Below are 21740 nucleotides of genomic sequence, written 5' to 3' on the forward strand. Positions count from 1 at the left end.
TGTCGGGTCTTCGTTTCTGTGCGAGGGCTTTCTCTAGTTGGGGCAAGTGGGGGCCACTCTTCATCGCGGTGCATGGGCCTCTCTCTATCGCGGCCTCTCTTGTTGCGGAGCACAGGCTGCAGATGCGCAGGCTCAGTAGTTGTGGCTCACGGGCCTAGTTGCTCCGCGGCATGTGGGATCTTCCCAGACCAGGGCTCGAACCCGTGTCCCCTGCATTGGCAGGCAGAATGTCAACCACTGCGCCACCAGGGAAGCTCAACAATCTACTCTTTATTAGAAACTTCCTTTTCCTGCTGCCTTCTACCTATAGAATCCTTCCATTTTGCATACCTCCTCAGAGCTCCATTCTATTTGCCAGATGGGATGCTGCTTGATTCATGAATTATTGAATTAAGCCAGTTAGATCTTTAAATTTACTTAGCTGAATGTTGTTTTGAAGAACATGTATAACTCATGTATACATGAGAGATACCCAAGGGAAAATGAGTAACTCTCACAGGTGGCTTAAAGCTCCATCTTATATAGCATCTTCCACTAAAGACAAAGGAAAGAAAGGTGCGTGTGTTGGGGGGCAGATATGAGGAGGTGACCAGGAAAAGTATAGGTAACAAGAGACGGTAATACAGATTTAGGTCCATGCCTTCTCCATTGATAAGGGTTTACATTTGTTTGGGGTGAGGGATGATTAAACTTTGTCTTTCCTAGTAGAGAGGGTAGGGGGCCATGTTTGTAAATTTATGTCCTGCTTTTAGGCAAACTGGGGGGGGGGGAGGCAGAGAGTTTTTCTTGTATCTGCTTCTTCTCAACTGCCTTCAATATAAAATAATTCTTATGCCAAAGTGACATATTTTAGGGTGGAATATTCTGCCAGCCTTTCCTTTCATCTGTTTGTTGACTGAAAAAAAAATTTACAACCTAAAAGTTGAGAATTGTGTTTTATTTGGCGGAAACTTGCTGAGGACTTAAGCCTGGGAGGCAGCCTCTCAGGTAGCTCTGAGGGACTGCTCTGAAGAGGTAAGGGAGGAGCAGGACATAGAGGGGGTACTGCAACAAAAACCAGGTCGTTGCAACATCAAAAGACGACTGTTAATTAAAGAAAACCAGACATCTCAAGTTAATGAATTTAGTGCTTTCCTATGTATGGGAAAATGCAACAGTCTGGGCTCACTGACATCATTCCTTTGACATGTAACTTAACTACCTAGGGCCAGTAGCCTGTTTTTCTTCATCTTGAATCCCCTCAGGGTGCACAGCTGGAGGCGGCTGCAGTGGCTGAGGGCTTGTGGACATTTTTTATCCACATATTTAATCAAGGTTTTTTTTTTAGAGCACTCAAGGCAGACTTTGTTATTTTTTTTTAGTTGAAGTACAGTTGATTTACAATGATTCAGGTGTACAGCAAAGTGACTCAGATATCTTATGTATATATTGTTTTTCAGATTCTTTTCCATTATAGGTTATTACAAGATATCACATATAGTTCCTTGTGCTATACAGTAGGTCCCTGTTGCCTATCTATTTTATATATATAATAGTGTGTATCTGTTAATCCCAAAGTCCCAATTTATCCCTCCCCCATTTTCCCCTTTGGTAAGTGTAAGACTGTTTTCTCTGTCTGTGAGTCTGTTTCTGTTTTGTAAATAATTTAATCTGTATCATTTTTTTAAGATTCCACATATAAGTGATATCATATGGTATTTGTCTTTCTCTGTCTGACTTACTTCACTTAGTATGATAATCTCTAGGTCCATCCATGTTGCTGCAAATGGCATTATTTCATTCTTTTTTATGGCTGAGTAATATTCCATTGTATATATATACCACATGTTCTTAATCCATTCATCTGTTGATGGACATTTAGGTTCCTTCTATGTCTTGGCTATTGTAAATAGGGCTGCTATGAACATAGGGCTGCATGTATCGTTTTGAATTAGACTTTTCTTCTTCTCCAGATATATGGCCAGAAGGGGGATTGCTGGATCATACAGTAGCTGTATTTTCAGTATTTTAGGGACCCTCCATACTGTTCACCATAGAAGGCAGACTTTATTAGCTTTGGAAATCTGTGCTGGGTAGGGACTGGGTAAGAAAACATGAAAAGAGAAATAGTCTTTTCCCCCCGGAGTTTATGCTTGAATGGGGAGAATAAAACATGACGCGACACAGAAACTGATTGCAGAGGAAGTGAAGGGACACAAGAACAGTGTCAACCTGTTTAAGATCCTAATTTTTTCTGAAGGAACCTAACCGCAATGAATGTCTCGTGACGTCACGCCTTGCCTCACCCCATAACAGAGTCCAGGTTTCTGCTGTGTTAGCACAAAGCATGGGAAAAGTGTCAGCCTTGGACACAGGGTGGAGGTGCAGAATCTGAGTGCAGGACAGATCTAGGGCTCCTGATTGATGGTCTTGCCTGTCCCTCTTTGAGATGGGCTGCGTGCCTGGCCTTTTAGACCTGAGCAGAGAAGAAATTTTAAGGTAGGTAGCACGTGTTGATTCTAGGAGATGGGGCTGCCCTGAAGCTCAGTTATGAGGTGTGGAGTTGACACCTCCTCTTTCTCTGGTCTCTGTCCACTTTCATGTCCCCCACCCCACATCCCAGAGTGTTCTCAGTGCTCTGGTTCTGGGGGCCGGCCTGCTTCACCCCACCTTTCCTTTCCTGTCCTCAGCAAAACTGCCTTCTTCTTTCCTAGACCCTCAGTCTCCACTTAGTAAGGAGCAGTCTGAGCATGAAGTCTAATCAAGGTATTATCAGCGTTCCACGGAAACTTAAGGTGCTATCCTTCCAGGGGCAGGACATTTTAACTCAGACCCCATGTCCCAACCAAATAGGGCATCTCTAATTTGGAACTTTCAACCTGGAGGCTGATGGGTGGGCCAGCACCAGCTCTCAGGAGAAGGTATTTCCAGAAGATTTTAAGGTGCCCCAGTGAGACAGTGTAGTTCCCCTAAGGAACTGCAGTCAGGAAGCGTCAGAGTCTGAGTTTTGCCTGGGGCAAGTCACTACAACTCCCAGAGCCTCACTTCTGCTATTTGTGAAATGGAGAGGATACCTCCTTAGTCAAATCACTGAATTGTTCCCAGTGCAAATGAGATGCGCAGGTGTTTGTGAACCAAAACGTGAGCTTTTCTTACAATATGGGGATGCTGGCAATGGCTGTGAAGTGCAAGGCCCTGGTGGGTGGGGAGTGGAAGTGGGTGCAGATTAATCCACAGCACTAAAACAGGCGGCTTCCCAGAAATCCTCACACCACTTGCCTAATTGCATACAGCTCCGGATTTAATGCAGCTGGCGCAGTCCCCTACCATCAGCCCTCCTTCAGTCACCCCTGCAGCTCAGTGAGAAGTTGAGTTAGACATGAAAAAGCTGGCTTTGTAGGAGTGAGAGGTTATTTCTGCTTCCATGTCCCTCATCATTCAAAAAAGAAGCAAATAAATGTTCAGAAACATTATTGTGAAGAGAGAGGGTTTGGTTCACCTGCTGGCAAGGAGGGAGCCAGAGGAAGATGACAGGTGAGGCATCTCTACATACAGGGATCTGGGTGGGTGGTGCTGTGCCTGGGACCCTGCGTGACTGCCTCAGATGGGCTGAGCTTAGCAAAGAAGGGACCATCTTGGTAATTATTCAGAGACTATTAAGCACATACTGCTTGTGGATTAATTAGTTTAGAAGAAGGAAGGAATTAAGTGGCCCCTTAACGTGATGGGAAGCTTTAAGATATGAATGGCAATTAATCTAGCCCTTCTGGTAAATTTGTAAGCACACTTAGCAAATAATTACATCTAATTATAATGGCAATTATGGCTGGAGGTAACTGCAGGTGGTCTTAACACAAGCAAGCTGAGGTCCCAAGGATGTGTAATTCACATGAAATCTACATGGTGTTTGTCAGATCCTGTGAAAAGGAGGAGGGGAAGATCCCAGAGGAACTGGGAGAAGAAAAGAGGAAAAACCAGAGAGGGCCTAATAACATTCCTGATTAAAATTCAGTAGAGAAGCGTAAAAAACTGAAAAAAGATTGAAATGCTGAGCAGACAGTAAAGCTTTAAGCCCCAAATGAAATTAGTAAGCAGATCTTCCATTACAATGAACACAATGAACCTGTATTGACTTCAGAGTTAATTTTCATTTCAGTTGAAAAAGCACTTAGTCTTTACCAGCTCATTTGTGAGATGACACACACATTTCGGTTCTGTTGATCCCAGGTTTCTGGAAAGCTTGCCCGTACTGACTTTAAAGGATTGTAGTTTCTACTCTGACGCTCGAGGAGTAATCTGTTGGGCAGGAGGGAAGAAAGCCTCCCTAACTACAGCCAGTTAATGTTAAAAGTCCTTCCAATAAGCCATCTCATTTAAGGCTGCATGAAACCCAGAGAAGAGGGCCGATAAAATTGGAAAATGCGGTCTCTCCACTGTTTCCAGCCCAGGTAACAATGACGATATATTAATACCTTTCATTTATAAAGGGATTTCTCCTTAGGAAGGTTTTTGAAGCTAGTGGTTTTCCACCACCAGAATTGCCCATGGCATTTTTAAAAAACAGCCAAATGCCCCATGGCTCTGTCCCGCAAAGATTTTGATGTAATTGATGTAGGCTGGGTTGCTCAGGTGATTTTAGGGTACAGCTAAAGGCAGAGAAATGCTGATTTTAAAAGTTTGTCTTACTTCAGTTCCTCATTGCAGATGATGGGGTCCACCCTTAAGGTCTCATATTCAGCAGGTCTGGGGTGGGGGCCGAGCATTGCATTTCTAGCAAGTTCCTAGGTGATGCCGCTGCCGCTCGACCTCAGGCCCCCATGTTGGGAACCAGTGACCTACACAGTGTGGTTTACAGTATAGTTTATTAGCTTTCTGATGGTTAGACATGGCCATGGCCAGCAGCCCATCAGGGTGCACGGTGGCTATTCCAGCATCCTTTTGAACAACCTCCCAGGATCCTCCTTGATTTGCTTCAAACTGGCTTCTTTTCTGCTCTGGTTCTACCAGGCTCCTGACTTGCAGCTTCCTCTCCCGCTCACCAGCAGCATTTGGATTTGGGTTTTGGCTCTGGCTCCCCTGGCCCTGACTCTTGGCATTTCTTCAGGTCTTGGCTTGGTCCCCCCTTCTGCCTCTTTATACTCCGGACAGCTCAGACCGTATAACTGTCCCTGGAGACCACACAGCCCTGGCTCATTGTCAGTCCTCCTGGCCCCCTACTAGGTGAAAATGGAAGCAGTGAGGATATAAGTGTTTCTCAACATTGTTTTCATGCTTCTAACAATAGCCTCATCTTCACAATAACAACTGTAATGATACCAACAGCTGATGCTCTTTGAATCCACATTATGTGCCGGGGTACATGATATGTTAAATACTTACCTGGATAATCTCCTGTTGTGTTTTTCTTGTTTCCCTAACTCTACTGTATGTTGCCTGGGGCTGGGGATCAGGTCCTACATAGGCTGTGCCTGTAACCAAATGAAGCTAATGGTCTTGTGTGGCTTTTGGTTGTCCCCATCCCTTTATGATATGTAGCAACTTCTCTAATTGAGTTAAGATGTTAAAAGAGAGAGGAAAAAAAAAATTTTTTTTTTATGATGGAAAGTTGAGATGTGAATTTTTTTTTTATTTACTTATTTATTTATTTTAATTTTTGGGTGTGTTGGGTCTTAGTTTCTATGCGAGGGCTTTCTCCAGTTGTGGCAAGCGGGAGCCACTCTTCATCGCGGTGCGCGGGCCTCTCACTATCGCGGCCTCTCTTGTTGCGGAGCACAGGCTCCAGACGCGCAGGCTCAGTAATTGTGGCTCACGGGCCCAGTTGCTCTGCGGCATGTGGGATCTTCCCAGACCAGGGCTCGAACCCGTGTCCCCTTCCTTGGCAGGCAGACTCTCAACCACTGTGCCACCAGGGAAGCCCGAGGAAAAATATTGAGCTACATAACAGGGCAGTCCTATGCCACTGGTCATTGCTATGAATGTCCATGCCACTCTGACCATCTGGGAGCATTGTGTTGACTGTCTTTCCTCTTGTGTGGTTGATACACCTCTGAGGCTGCGGTGCTGAATGCAGGGTCAGGGCCGGGGGCAGGGACTGGAATGCTTCCCTTCACACTGTGGTAGGGATGCCCCACCCACTGTAGCCAACACTGGAGAATGGGTGGAAACAGTATGTATAGCTAATTCTCTCCTAGTCTTGGGGCATCTGAAACACAAGCAAGCCTGGTACTCACAGCCGTGATGTGGTTTAGCGAATCGGCAAAGACCCTCGGCTTATTTGGCAGTCAAGCCTTCCAGAACTGTTCCCATCAACTCTTCAGGGCAGCAAAGGCTTAGTCTAAGATACAGAGTGAACTTGCAGTCTCAATTCTAAAATCACGTTTACATATTTAACATGGGACTCCCTCTTGAAATGGGTTCAGGCTCTTCCTGAGAGCAGTTTCTGAAGGGCTTTCTTGTAGAGATGGATTGTAAAAACTGGCTGAAGCAATGTTCAGAAAAATAACAGGATGCAAACTCATCAGTAGCTTTTAATTAAAATAAAAGAGGCTTGTGGGGGAGAGAGGGATGACAATATTTGATTCTTTTATTAGACTGAAGTGGAAAATGACCTCCTTCTGCCTAGAGATAGCTGTCTGCTGTAGACTGAATTATGTCCCCCCAGATTCATATGCTCAAGCTCTAACCCACAATGTGATGGTATTAGGACTTGGGGCCTTTGACAGATAAATGGGTTTCAACGAGGTCATGAGGGATTAGTGTTCTTATAAGAAGAGACCAGATAGCTTCTTTCTCTCTCTGCCATGTGAGCACACAGCAAGAAGGCAGCAGCTGACAAGCAAGGAAGAGCGCTCTCAACCAGAAATCAACCTTGCAGGTACCTTGATCTGGGACTTCCTGACCTCTAAACTGTGATGAAGAAATGTCTGTTGTTAAGCCGCCAACCTATGGTATATTATCGTAGCGGCCTGAACTGTCTTAACGTGTGTCGGGAGAATTAGAGCCAATTCCATTTTCATTCTGGCCTGTCAGAGGGTGCATGTAGGGGACTCCTGGCGGGGGAAAGGACCGGTGTAGTGTTTCCCAGCCACTCCAGAGTCCTAGGAAGTGACTCCAGGCCTTCTCTTCAATTAACTCCCTCAGTCTAACCAGGGAGAACAGGCCGCCTGTGAAATGGGTCAGCTAACTGGTTAACAAGTGCGGGGCGTTTGGACACCGAGCCCACTTAAGACTCTGGCAGTGTGAGAACCTCAGGATTCAGATTCTAAGATAGGGCTGGACATGGGTTAGAAAGGAGCACCGTAATCCAAGTTTTTCTGTTCTATTTGGGTTAGAATAAGTGGATAAACAGAATGGGAAGGACCCTGGAGAAAGGCAGTAAACTACATGTATTTTTTAAAAGCTGGCTCTATGAGACTTCGTCACCTTACTACTTAATGTTTGTTATGCTTAATCATTTTAGGCTCCGTTAAATTAAAAACATTTAAAGGCATGGAATGTTTTCAAATTTTTAAGGAACATACGATTTCTGTGCTATTTCAATTTCTCTGAGCTACAGAAGATGCATAGCCCGCCGTCTATTCTACAAAGCAAAACCAAAGGAAGAGAACACAGAAAGCGAAAGACCAACCTGAACACAGGCAAAGACATTCTAAATGAAACATGAGCACACAGAATGCAATCCTACTCTCCACAATGCAGTAGGGTCGATGCCAGAAATGATAGGAACATTCAGTATTAGCAAATATATTAATAGAGCTGATAAGAACCTTGGTGGTGTTGAGGGGTGTTGGGATTATGAAGTGGGAGCAGAGCAAAGTGATGTGATAAATAGCTTAATGGGATCACTCTGGCTGCTGTGTGGAGAACAGATTGAAGTGAGACAAAAGTGGAAGCTGTGAGGTGAGTTAGAGATGTGGTAAGCAGAATAAGATCCTCCCAAATATGTCCACATCCTAATTCTGGAAGCTGTGGATATCTTATTTTACATGGCAAGGAGAATTAGGTTGCAGATAGAATTACGATTGCTAATCAGTGGATCTTGAGATGGGGAGATTATCCTGGATTATCCAGGTTGGACCAGTGTAATCATAAGTGTCCTTATAAGTGAAAAAGTGAGGCAGGAGAGTGAGAGAATGATGCAGTGTGAGAAAGACTTGACCATGAGCCAAACAGAGCAGGTGGTCTATAGGAGCTAGAAAAGGCAAGGACGCGGATTCTCCCCTAGAGCCTCCAGAAGGAAAGCAGCCTTACTGACATCTTGATTTTAGACCACTGAGATCCATTTTGGATTTCTGACCTCCAGAACTGTAAGATAATAAATTTGTGTTGTTTTCAGTCACTAAGTTTGCGGTAATCTTTTACAGTGGCAATGGGAAATGAATACAGGTTTGCTCCTGCAATAATCAAGTGGGAGTTGCTCCTGGCTTAGACTAGAGTGGTGGCAGCAAAGGTGTTAAGGAGTGGTTAGATTCTGGACTTTTTCTGAAGTCAAGTCAACAAGATTTACTGATGAACTGAATGCAGGAGAAGTCAAGGTGATTCTTAGCTGAAAGGGCTCAGAATTTCCATGGAGATGTGTAATTTGAAAAAGTCCCCCTGGAAACTGACAGCTTTCCTCTCCCCTCTCCCAGCACCTTCACCCATCACACCCAAGGGTCCCTGGTCTGGACTAAAAGCATGACAATTGGGTTCTGTGGGCCCTTTTTTCTAGACCTACACCCTTTCTTGACCTACACCCTGAAGATACTACTACATTGGTCACAAAGAAAAACACTAAATTGTGGGATTTACAGTATCTTTCCCATCCCCCTGACTGTGAAAGAAAGAGAATCATTGAATCTTCCTCCCCCTCTCCCTCTAAGGGGAAGTTTGAAGTTGTCAGCTCAATGCCTGGGCTGGAGCATCTAGTGGAAGAGGCCAGAGCTTTTCCATCAAAGAGGAAGCAAATATCTAGTGAGAGAGAGAAAAAATAGATCCAGGAGCGGGGGGTGGGGGGAGGAGGGGAGCCAAAGGACTCAAGAGTCACTTGGATGGGTTATCGGGGAGGGTTGGCAGTGAGCGGGAAATGAAATGGAGAGAGAGGCTTTAATCAACAAGGTGTAGAAGCAAGATTGAGAGGGAAGAAAAAGAAAGAGGATTTTAAGACACGTTGCTATGGTTTAGAACTATATCCTCTGGGATATTCTTTAAGAACATCAGTAAAAATTGGAATTGCTTTTAAGTGCATAGCTGAAAAACTTCTCATGCCCTGTAATATATTTGTTAATATTCCTAGGCTACCCTCTCCTTTCCATACTGTAAGTTCTCAGATTCTCAGCCTATTATTTTTTCCTATGTGCTAAAAAGTAGAATTATGTTGCTTAGTCTTGAAACTGTGCCCCCTTTCAACTGCTGATGAAAACAATCTCACAAGATAAGAAGTTCTCTGTTTTATTAATGCTATTCTGCATCATAAAACAATCCTTGCAAATGGCAAAGGAGACTTGTAAGGAAAAAACCCTGCAATTTTTTTAGGTTAATCATTTATTGAACCAATAAATGATTAACCATTATTTATTTAACCAATTCCCCATTCTGTTTTTGAAATTTATTTTTTATTGAATTATAGTTGATTTACAATGTTGGGTTAGTTTCCGGTGTACAGCAAAGTGATTCAGTTATACATGTATATTTATATATATATATATGTATATACATATATATATACATATATATTCTTTTTCATATTCTTTTCCATTGTGGTGTATTACAGGATATTGAATATAGTTCCCTGTGCTATACAGTAGGACCTTGTTGTTTATCTCTTTTATATATAGTGGTGTGTATCTGTTAATCCCAAACTCCTAATTTATCCCTCCCCCAACCCCCTGTGGCAACCACAAGTCTGTTCTCCATGTCCATAAGTCTGTTTCCTGTTTTGTGATAAGTTCAGTTGTGTCATATTTTAGATTCCACATATAAGTGATATCATCATATGATATTTGTCTTTCTCTGTCTGACTTACTTCACTTAGTATGATAATTTCTAGGTCCATCTATGTTGCTACAAATGGCATAATTTCATTCTTTTTTTATGGCTGAGTAATATTCCATTGTGTGTATGTATAGATATAGATATAGATATAGATATTCCATTATATATATACACACACACACATACATGCCACATCTTCTTTATCCATTCATCTGTCAATGGACATTTAGGTTGCTTCCATGTCTTGGCTATAGTAAATAGTGCTGTTATGAGCATTGGGGTGCATGTATCTTCAAATCATACTTTTGTCCAGATATATGCCCAGGAGTGGGATTGCTGGATCATATGGCAACTCTATTTTTAGTTTTTTGAGGAAAGTTCATACTGTTTTCCATAGTGGCTGCACCAATTTACATTCTCACCAACAGTATAGGAGAGTTCCGTTTTCTCCACACCCTCTCCAGCATTTGTTATTTGCAGATTTTTTACTGATGACCATTCTGACCAGTGTGAGGTGGTACCTCATTGTAGTTTTGATTTGCATTTCTCTAATAATTAGTGATGTTGAGCATCTTTTCATGTGTCTGCTGGTCATCGTATGTCTTCTTTGGAGAAATGTCTATTTAGGTCTTCTGTCCATATTTCGATTGGGGCTTTGTTGTTGTTGTTGTTGTTATTGAGTTGTATGAGCTGTTTGTATATCCCATGCTCTTGGATTGGAAGAATTAATATTGGTAAAATGGCCATACTACCCAAAGCAATCTACAGATTTAATGCAATCCCTATAAAAGTACCCATGACATTTTTTCACAGAACTAGAATGAATAATCCTAAAAGTTATATGGAACCATAAAAGACCCAGAATTGTCAAAGCAATCCTGAGGAAAAAGAACAAAGCAGGAGGCATAACCCTCCCAACTTCAGACAATACTACAAAGCTATAGTAATCAAAACAGCATGGTATTGGCACAAAAACAGATATATGGATCAATGGAACAAAATAGAGAGCCCAGAAATAAACCCACATACCTATGGTCAATTAATCTTTGACAAAGTAAGCAAGAATATACAATGGAGAAAAAACCAGTCTCTTCAGCAAGTGGTGTTGAGAAAGCTGGACAGCTGAATGTAAATTGATGAAGTTAGAACACACTCCCACACCATACACAAAAATAAACTCAAAATGGCTTCAAGACTTAAATATAAGACATAACACCATAAAACTCCTAGAAGAGAACATAGGCAAATCATTCTCTGACATGAATCATACCAATGTTTCTTAGATCAGTCTCCCAAGGCAGTAGAAATAAAAGCAAACATAAACAAATAGGACCTAATCAAACTTATAGGCTTTTGCACAGCAAAGGAAACCATAAACAAAATGAAAAGACAATGTACAGACTAGGAGAAAATATTTTCAAACAACACAACCGACAAGGGCTTAATTTCCAAAATATACAAACAACCCTGCAATCCTTAATGGTGGTACTGAATAATTAGTTGCCCTGGTAATGGAAGAATGTTTACTTTGATATTTCTGTTTTCTGAAAGATGTAAATGCTTGTGAATTTTCTTTGATTAACCAAAAGATCACTGACACTCTCTTCTTCCACATGAATGGATGTAAAAATGAATAAAACTTAAGACTTGGTTAGATTTCTTACTTTAAACCCCAAAATTGGGCATCTGGGCCCCATTCTTCACTAACAAACACTTTAATTTACTGAACTGTGTTTTCTGGAATTTTGTGCTGAACTCTCCTGGTCTATGTGGTCAAATGATATAGCAAGAACAATTTTCTGTCAGCCCTAAAAGAGAATGGACCTAAACTGACTTCTTCAGACTCCAGAAATCATCCTGAGTAATAGATTCACACCCCATCACCCACCCCACCCTGAGTCACAAAGGAGACAAGAGATGGAGGGTCCCCAAAACCATCTGAAGAAGGGCCAGTCGTTAGGAGAGTGCCCGTCCCATCCAGGCCTGTAGACGTGTCTCAACAGGAGTTCCTCCTCCAGCATGTGACAGAATGTGACTGTGAAGATATTGCTGCATTGATGAGAAGAGTCATAAAGAAAATATTAAACTATGAGATTTACAGCATCTTTCTCATTCCCCTGTCTGTGAAAGGAGAAGTTTCCAGCTCTATTCCTGGATCTATCTTTACTTTTGGCCCATTTCAGGGAAGAGTAAAATCAGAGGACTGAAAGATTTTCACTCCCCCCAGAGGTTAGACGGTGTATCTACTGTTAGCCATATGATGTTTATTCTGTTAACTCAAGGACTCAATAGGCTTGCCTGTTGCTGTCCCTACTAAGAGATATTAATGAAATATCAGGAAGGGTTTCCCAGTATCTCCATGAAATTCTTTCTCTGACCCTTCTCATGGCTTACCATATCTCTCTTTCTCATTGTAACTTCTGTGCATTAATCATGTCTTTTTATTTTCTGTATTTTCTTATGTTTTTCTATTTTGGGACCTTGCTGATCCTGGAGAGACTGCCTCTCCCTGGGCTAACTAATTCCTAGAGTTAGTAAAAGATTCACCTGCATGTTTCTAATGCCAACCAACCAATCTAAGCTCATATACCACAACCATTTGGGCTTTTACTGAACAATTAAACTCTGGGTCATACCCCTCTGCCCTAATCACCCAGGGCCAGGTACCAGACAACTAGAGATAGGCCCTACACCCCAGAGCCCACTGAAATGATTCAAATTAGCCAACCCTAAGCCTACTTACCACACCTTGCCTGTTCCTTCCCACAAAAACCACAATAAAGTCTCTCACCCATGTTTTCTTCCCTCTCCCTCATGTTTTCTTCCCTCTCCCTCTGCCTGCTAACTGACCTTGGTGCTTCCTCTGTGGCCCTTTGTGGCATGGTTGGTTCCCTCCTCTTGGGAACTGTGAAGTAACAGACTATCTTTTCAATGGCAGTCATCTCCTGATCTGTTGGCCTCACCATACCTGAGTAATAATAAAACCTATATTTTAAGACACTCTAGCTCTGTGCAGGACACATAAGGGTACTCAATAAATATTCATGAATGAATGGCCAGTGAAATGGGCAACTCAGCAAGTCAAGGCTTTTGCAGGTAACTGCTAGACCCCAAGGTTATGGCCAAGAGTAATTTCACTTTTCAAATTATATTTGACTCTGTCCTTCAATCAAACTTATCAGACCAAACTATACAAAAGTCCAGGAACAGGACTTCCCTAGTGGGTAAGACTCCACACTCCCAATGCAGGGGACCCAGGTTTGATCCCCGGTCAGGGAACTAGATCCCGCATGCATGCCACAACTAAGAAGTCCTCATGCCGCAACTAAAGATCCCGCATGCCGCAACTAAGACCTGGCGTTTAGTAAATCTGCTATCTTCTATGACTGTATCCCCAAGACCTGGTACAGTGTCTGGCACACAGCAAAATGAAAGGAGAAAGCAAAGAAACACATTCATTTTTTTTTTTGGCTGTCTTGGGTCTTAGTTGCTGCACGCGGGCTTTTCTCTAGTTGTGACGAGCGGGGGCTGCACTTCGTTGCAGTGCGTGGGCTTCTCATTATGGTGGCTTCTCCCTTTGTGGAGCACAGGCTCTAGGCACATGGGCTTCAGTAGTTGCAGCAGGTGGGCTCAGTAGTTGTGGCATGTGGGCCCTAGAGTGTGCCGGCTTCAGTAGTTGTGGTGTGAGGGCTCAGTAGTTGTGGCACATGGGCTTAGTTGCTCCAAGGTATGTGGGATCTTCCTGGACCAGAGATTGAACCCTTGCTCCCTGCACTGGCAGGCAGATTCTTAACCACTGCGTCACCAGGGAAGTTCCAAGAAACACATTCTATTACATACAAGAATCTAATCTCTTTTAACAGGAAAGAGAATATCTGCAATAAATGGAATTAGTTTAAGTGGTTAGGAATTTGAGAGAAAATTCTTCTCATACCACATACTAAACTAAACTTTTGATGGAATAAGGCATTAAGTATAAGAAATTTAAACTACAGAAAAAATACTTACCAACTTTCCAAGCTTAGAATACAGGGAAAGACTGACACAGTATAAACTTCTAAAACCATTCTAGGTCCAACAATCATGCAAACAAACATAAACAGATCCATGAAAATTAAAAATTTCCATGTTGGAGAAAAGATGGCAGAAGTAGTAGGACACAGTGTGTGTCAAGATCCTTAAAAATATTTACACTCTTTGATATAATAAAGTACCAGTATGTTTGGATGGAAGGAAAGGGATTTTGAAACAAAAGGATCTAGGTTTAGGTTTACATTTTAGAATAAATTAATGTCTGAGATGGGGATATTATTATTTACCTGAAAAAGCCATTGAGAATAGGAGTAATGCAAGTAAAATTTCTGGAGATAGTTAGTGCTCAATAAGTAATCATTTTTATTAGCCATTATTACTATTTTGTATCTAAAATATCTCAGGGCAAAGTTAACTGTGAAATTAGCTTTATACACAAAAGTGTCTACATGGATTATTTATAGTCAGAAATATCCTAAATGTCCTCCCACAGGAAATGGCTACATAAATTATGGTTCATGTTCTCACTGGAATATCTTGCAGCCATTAAAATGAATGTTCATGTAGGTTATGTAATATTATGGCAAAATGCTCATGGCAATGTTTAGTGGAAAAAAGCTGAGTAATATTACAATTTTGTAAAAGGAAAAAATATGAATAACAGCCTGGCAGAAAAAATACTGAAATGTTAACAATGACTGTGCTTATGAAGACTATGGATTATCTATTTTCTAGTATATTTTCTTCATTTTCCAATTTTTTTAAAGTGAGTATGGAATATTTTTGAAATTAAAATCTGCATTAAGGGAAGGAAAAACAAAGACGCCCTGAAAACTTAATTTTGTAATCTGAATATTATTTAAAGAGTCTTGGGCAACATGATGCAGGCTATGACACTTCTCTGCCCATGAAAATTTCTGAAAAGGGAGAGGAACCCTCTGAAGTTCTAAAACTGAAGACTTGACTTGTCAATGACCTCATCTCTTATGAGAATCCTTGAGGACTCTGATGGGGACCACAGGGCAAGAATCCAGAAGCGCTGGTCAACCAGAGTCTATTCTTGGAACCATATTTGGGGAAATGGATCAGCGCCTTTACCCAGTGCACTTGGGGAGGGACAAGCTTCCAGATTTACAGACATCTGACTGCTGTCTGCCTCAGAATCTGTCTTTTCCTGCATCCTTTTCCCTTTCCTCCTCCTCACCCTTCTATCATCCACCTCCCCTCAAAAGCTGAGAGTTTGACAAAACAAGCTGGTGTAGAATGTAAAATAGCACAGTGTTTCTGGAGGGCAGTTCAGCAATAATGGGCACACCCTTTAATTTAATCATCTTACTATTGGCAATCAATCCCAATGAAATAAACAGAGAGATGTGGGGAAAATGTATTTAAAAAACTGCTGATCAGGACTTCCCTGGTGGTCCAGTGGTTAAGAATCCGCCTGCTAATGCACGTGACGCAGCTTCGATCCCAGGTTGGGGAACTAAGATCCCACATGCCGCAGGGCAACTAAGCCCGGGTGCCACAACTACTGAGCCCATGCGCCTCAACTAGAGAGCCCATGTGCTGCAACTACTGAGCCCGGGTGCTCTGGAGCCTACGCACCACAACTAGAGAGAAGGCCGCGCACCGCAATGACAGATCCCACGTGCCGCAACTAAGAGCCAACGCAGCCGAATTAAAAAGAAAAAAAAAAAAAGCTGCTGATCATCAAGCTGCAAGGTAAGGTACAACAGTGGGGTCGCTGGTTGAATAAATTAATGCTTATCTATATGATGAACTAATGTGTAGCTATTCAAATTGTTTTGGAAGAATATTATTGTAAGTGTTAAGTGAAAAAAAGGAGTAAAAAAGTTTAGTAAACTAAACTCTAGGACTCCAATTCAGGAAAAGAAAGACAAACAAAATCCCCGCAGATGTGTGGGTATGTGAATTTGAGTCGACCAGAAGAATACTACTCCAGTAAGTTGAAATAGTTTTATTTGGGTTGCATCATGTTGCATGATTACTCATTCCTTTACACTTTTTGCATGTTTTTAGTGTTTTTTTTTAAACAATAAGCATACATTAATTTCAATACAACAAAAAATGGAATATTATCTAACAAACAAACTAGTAATTATTATGGAAACTGAAGAATTTTTATGTCTAAGATTATCTATATTTTAAGGAGAAAACGATTGCTCATCTGGTCTTTTCAGTCCTTTGTACCTGGATCTCCTCACCATCAACAATGACACCATCTACTCACTCATAAAACTTAGTGAATGTGTATTAGAACCTCAGTATGCCCTGACATTCAGTTCCTTGCCTTAGTGATGAGTCTATATGTAGGTACATTTAGCAGTTATGAAAAGATTTTGTGAATTGTTGGACTGCCCGTGCCTACTTTCAGAGACAACTGGATTTTCTGGGTTAGCCCATGTGGGCATCAGCTGACAAAGATTGCTGTGGAAACAGATCTAGGGCCAAAATCAAAATGTTGGCCTGGGCTTCCCTGGTGGCGCAGTGGTTAAGAATCCGCCTGCCAATGCAGGGGACACGGGTTCGTGCCCCGGTCCGGGAAGATCCCACATGCCGCGGAGCAACTGGGCCCGTGAGCCACAACTACTGAGTCTGCACGTCTGGAGCCTGTGCTCTGCAATGAGAGAGGCCGCGACAGTGAGAGGCCCATGCACCGCGATGAAGAGTGGCCCCCGCTTGCTGCAACTAGAGAAAACCCTCGCACAGAAACAAAGACCCAACACAGCCAAAAATAAATAAATAAATAAATAAATTAATTAATTTAAAAAAAGTGTTGGCCCCAAGAAGGTAAGGACTGTATTTGTCTTACTTATGGTTTTATGCTCAGCAACCAGCATGCCTACCTGCACATGTAGGAATCACTTAGTAATATGTGAATCACTTTTGAAGGAGTGAATCAATGAGTTGATATTTGTTTCATAAATGAAGGAAAAAATCAAACAAAAAACAGTGGTGTGTTGATATCCCATTACTTTTTGGGGGGATGGGAGACAATTCTTTACAAATCTCTCACAGTCTTCACATCTAGGCATTAACAGCCAATTTACTCAGATTTATTTACATTCCAGGATAGTAAAGAGAGAGAAAATATTTCCCTCCATGGAGAGGGTCCAAGACAGTAAAGATAAAGACCTGTCTCTCCCCTTCTGAGGGAAGATTTGTTTACATGTCAGGGTAACAAAGATCCTGTCTTGAGCAGGTGGGGAGGATGAGGCAGCTCAGGGCTCCTCAGCGTCAGACGCCCACTCTGTGCATGGTATTCACGTGTGCCCACCTCTGCATCGCCCCCATGGGACTTGGGGAGTAAGGAGCCCATGCAAATAGGAAACTTACACTGTCTGCTGTGCTGTGAGTAATAAAGCATCTAAGTCTATCTGGGCTCATTGTCTCCTTGTTGGCTAAATCTATGGGGCTGTGAGAAGACAACCTATCCGTTGTCACTGAGCTGCTTCGTGAATGCTTGGCCATTGGACACACCTATTATTGTTTTTGCTTGGTGTCGATGGTCTAAGTGAGCAAAAGTGGGTTGGTGGAAGTACCCTGAGTATGTGTGATAGTACTTTGTCAAATTAGCATTTGGTAAGTGGTGTGTGTGATGCTGGATAGTGAGCTGAGTTCGGTTGAAAACAGACCACAGGAGAAATTGAAATAGAGGTTTAGTCCTCACGGGTTGAAGGAGGTACCAGCCACATTTCAAGGGACTACGTGGGGAGGTCAAGGCAGAGGTAGAGAGAAAGACAGGACCTGGAGCACCTGCCTTTATTAGGATCTGTGTGTACAGGGCTTTGGAGTTCCTGGGCTAGGGCCAGATTGGTCAATTCAGACCAAAAGAGCAGGGTTTCGGTAAGCTCCACTGGGGTGAGGGTGGAGTTATCTAAGGGGCACATAAAGGGGAAGGAGCTGGGAGGCAGGGGAGACTGTTGGTCACAGGGGCTGTTGGGAAGTCACATCAGGAACTTACATTTGCTTGGGACCCTGCGGGCTGCGCTCTAGGGCACAGGCCTGCATGAGCGGCCTCGTGTTCCTTTAAGGCCCTGCTGAATAAAATGAAGGCAGAGGCAGCAACACCATGGAGTAACTCAGCTAAACTCTTGACGGACGATGCGCGTCATATTCAGACGAACTTCTCTTTTGTGACTTTGGCTAAATTACCTAATGCTTCAGGTTCCTATATCTATGAGATGACTTTCTTATAGGGTTGTTATAAAGCTTAAATATAAAGCATTCAGCAGAGTGGCGGGCACACAATAGTACTGTACTTGCAACAGTTAATCTACCCTCTTCCCTGTAAGCCCAGAAATCATATTACAATTTACTTAATTAGCAACTATTGACTACTTTTTTATAACTTTTATTCTACAATTTCCACTTAGAAGAAAAGCTCTTTTTTAAATAAAAATAATTTCATTTAAAATTCTTATTAAAAGTAATTATAGATGCTTTTTCACAGCAATATTAAAAGATACTTTAATAAACTAGTTGTAAATATGTAAAGTCACACAAGAAATATACAAACTAGCTTACTGCACAGATGGAAATCTTATTTATCTTAATTCCCCAAAGGGAAAAGGGAAGGGGAATATTTATTAAGCAGCAATGTCCAAGCCACTTTACCTGCGTTATCTTATTTAAAGTGTTCAGCAATTTTCTGTTTCATTATTTTGCAAATGAAGAAACTTAGGCTCAGAGAGATTGTAACTTGTACATGTTCAGAGAGTGGTGGAACCAAAATTTGAACCTTGATTCTGTTTGACTTCAGAGCATGAAGTCTTTCCTTTACAAGTTTGAGGAACTGATCTGTAGAAAGTGTCTACTCTAAGCCTCAAGGCCTCGGCCCCTCATTCTCTGCGCCCTTCCTTGTCTTTCCTTGGTCTTCCATCTCTGTCCTCCTCAATGAATTATGACCGAGATCCCCATTATCCTCAGAATGGCGGGGTTTTCTGGCATAACTAAAGCTGGAACTTTGAGTCCTCTGGTGTGTGGGATTCTACCTCCTCCCAAGTATTGAATTGCATAACTTAATATGCAAAGAGGATTTTAAATTTTTTGTTTGTTTGCTTGCTTGTTTTTGCCAAGGGAGTAAAGAGGATCTGGCGAAAGAGCTGGGGGTGAGTGATAGAGGAGGGGTTACATGGCATCCCAGTGGACGTTTGCCGTTTTAATTTTTTGGACCTTCTAACTTCTGAATCCTCTTTGTATATTTAAGACTTTCACAGTGTGAGGGGAGAGGTCCAGACAATTGTCCTGGCCTCTTTGTAGCCTGAATGCGGCACATGACTGAGGCCTAGGCAATCAGACAAACCTTGCAAGGGCTCTGAATTGGGAGCTAGTGAGCTAGAGGAGGTCTGGGCCAGAAGCTGAGAGATTAGTGTCACTGAAAGACTGTCAATGTCTGGGAACCATCAGCATCTCTTGGGGGCCAAGGAGCAGTACAACCCACCGTCGGATAAGAGGCTGTCCTTCCACTCTGCTTCTGGTTGCCACTCGGCCACAGCCCTGGGCATGTCTGGTACCCTGAGAACTTCGGGTTCATCAGGGAAAGAGGCCTGAGTTCTATAGGGGTGTCTTTGTATCCTCCTGAGGGGCACCCTTAGTAGAGGGGCCAGGACCCTCAATGAGGAGCTGGGGCAGAGAACACGAGCAACTTTTTTCTGAGCACTCGTTAGATGCTCTCCCAGGGAGGGAGGGAGACTGGGAGAATTCAAAGGGGTGGTTTCTGTGTGAGCAGGTGGCCAAGGGCCATGATACTTCAGAACAGATGAGGTCTGAGATATTCAGGTGACCTATACATTCGAGAGATCTCTCATCAACAAACCCGCCAAAGAGTGTGGGTTTGAAGCAGTAAAGATCGATTTCATATCTCACCTCTGACACAGATAAGGTGTGTCAGTGACATGTCACAGAAATGGAGTCACAATTTTCACATCTGTGAAATGGCATAATAATGCACCTTTATCTACAATTTGTAGGGCAATCATGAATAAATGAGAGTCTATTAGTCAAAGAGCAAGACGTTTTTTGGGGGGAGCCAGGGCTTAGGTACCAGCCACACCTATACCTTAGAAAACACTTACTACGTTAGCCAGTGCTAGGAAAGTGAGAGGCAGCTAATGGAAAAAAGCTAATGTTTTGATCTCCTCACATTTGCCTGTAACACATATTTAGAGCATTCTGACTAGTAATTCTGTTCTTTTGGCTGAGAAGTCTTTGATTGGAAACACAGTGGAGTGGGCATCTGTGTGTTTGATTTTGAGGGGGGCACAGCATCCCTTCTTTAGGATTTTCCTCCCCAGACCTGAGTGGTTCTGATGGGGCTACTCATCTCAGTACTCAGGCTCCTGATCACAAGAATTGCATGTGGCCCAGACAATTAGAGCACATAATTCTTTCCGGAATCCAATCTGGAACAGAGACACATGAGGTCAAAGCCCTCTGGTGCCACATTCAATGGCAGTACATTAGAGAAATGGAGACCACAGGCTCCTGCCCACTGAGGCCCATGCTGCTATCTTGTCTGTCTTTCTGAAACCATTTCTTCAGCTCTTCCTTGACTTATGTCCAGTAACTCCCCTCTCCTATTTATGTTAGAGTTTAGTTCTGTTGCTCAAAGTGAAAAATATCTTTACAGAGTGATTTTTAATTTGTGTAAAGGATGGAAAATAGCACTTAAAACTAAAACAGTAAAGTAGCTTTTGATTTTAAGGGGGAGGGTGGTTTCAAGATGATGGTGACCTATTTCCAAGCCATCCCCTTCCTCTTGCAGAGGCTGGTGAGAGGGTGAGAAAGAGAAGATGGTGCATCTCCTAGCAGAGCCATGCCTGGTGGGACACAGAAAGGGGTTGAGATAGGGCTGAATTGCTCTGCCTAACAAAGCAGGAGAAGTTTCTGGAAGACGGTAAGCAAAAAGATGGCAGGAGGCTAGAAATTAAGGGCAAAGTAGCCAGAGGAATTTTGAGAATAAGAATAACACATTTGATGTGAAATAGTTTGAATTGTTTCACTGTAAATTCAATATCCATTTCCCCATGGAAAAAGTCAACTATGCACGAATTTCTGTATGACTGAATGTGTGTGTGTGTGTGTGTATTAAGGAAAGGGCCTAGGATCTATGTCTAGCATGATATGATGTAGAATAGGGATGGTAAAAATACGGGAAGGCAAGACGATGCATGCACTAAACCACTTTAGCAAAATAGGGTGCGTTCATTCCTCCTGGAGAGATTGGGTGGCACACAGGCTCGCCTCTGCAAGTGGTTTCATTTTAATCTCAGAGAACAGAGTGCATCAGCTAACATCTGGTTTATAGGACTGTATTCACAATCCACACATGGATTTTTAAAAAAAATAATTTATTTATTTATTTATTTTTGGCTGTGTTGGGTCTTCGTTTCTGTGCGAGGGCTTTCTCCAGTTGCGGCAAGCGGGGGCCACTCTTCATCGCGGTGCGCGGGCCTCACACTATCGCGGCCTCTCTTGTTGCGGAGCACAGGCTCCAGACGCGCAGGCTCAGTAGTTGTGGCTCATGGGCCCAGTTGCTCCGCGGCATGTGGGATCTTCCCAGACCAGGGCTCGAACCCGTGTCCCCTGCATTGGCAGGCAGATTCTCAACCACTGCACCACCAGGGAAGCCCCACACATGGATTTTGATGGGACAGGGAAGAGCTTGGAAGACAAGTAGGAAAGAACCTTGTTCCTCTAGAGCAGGGTTTGCCAAACCACAGCTGTTGGTGTAA

This window comes from Balaenoptera borealis, assembly GCF_965194805.1.
Source record: "Balaenoptera borealis genome assembly, chromosome: 1".
NCBI classification, from domain to species: domain Eukaryota; kingdom Metazoa; phylum Chordata; class Mammalia; order Artiodactyla; family Balaenopteridae; genus Balaenoptera; species Balaenoptera borealis.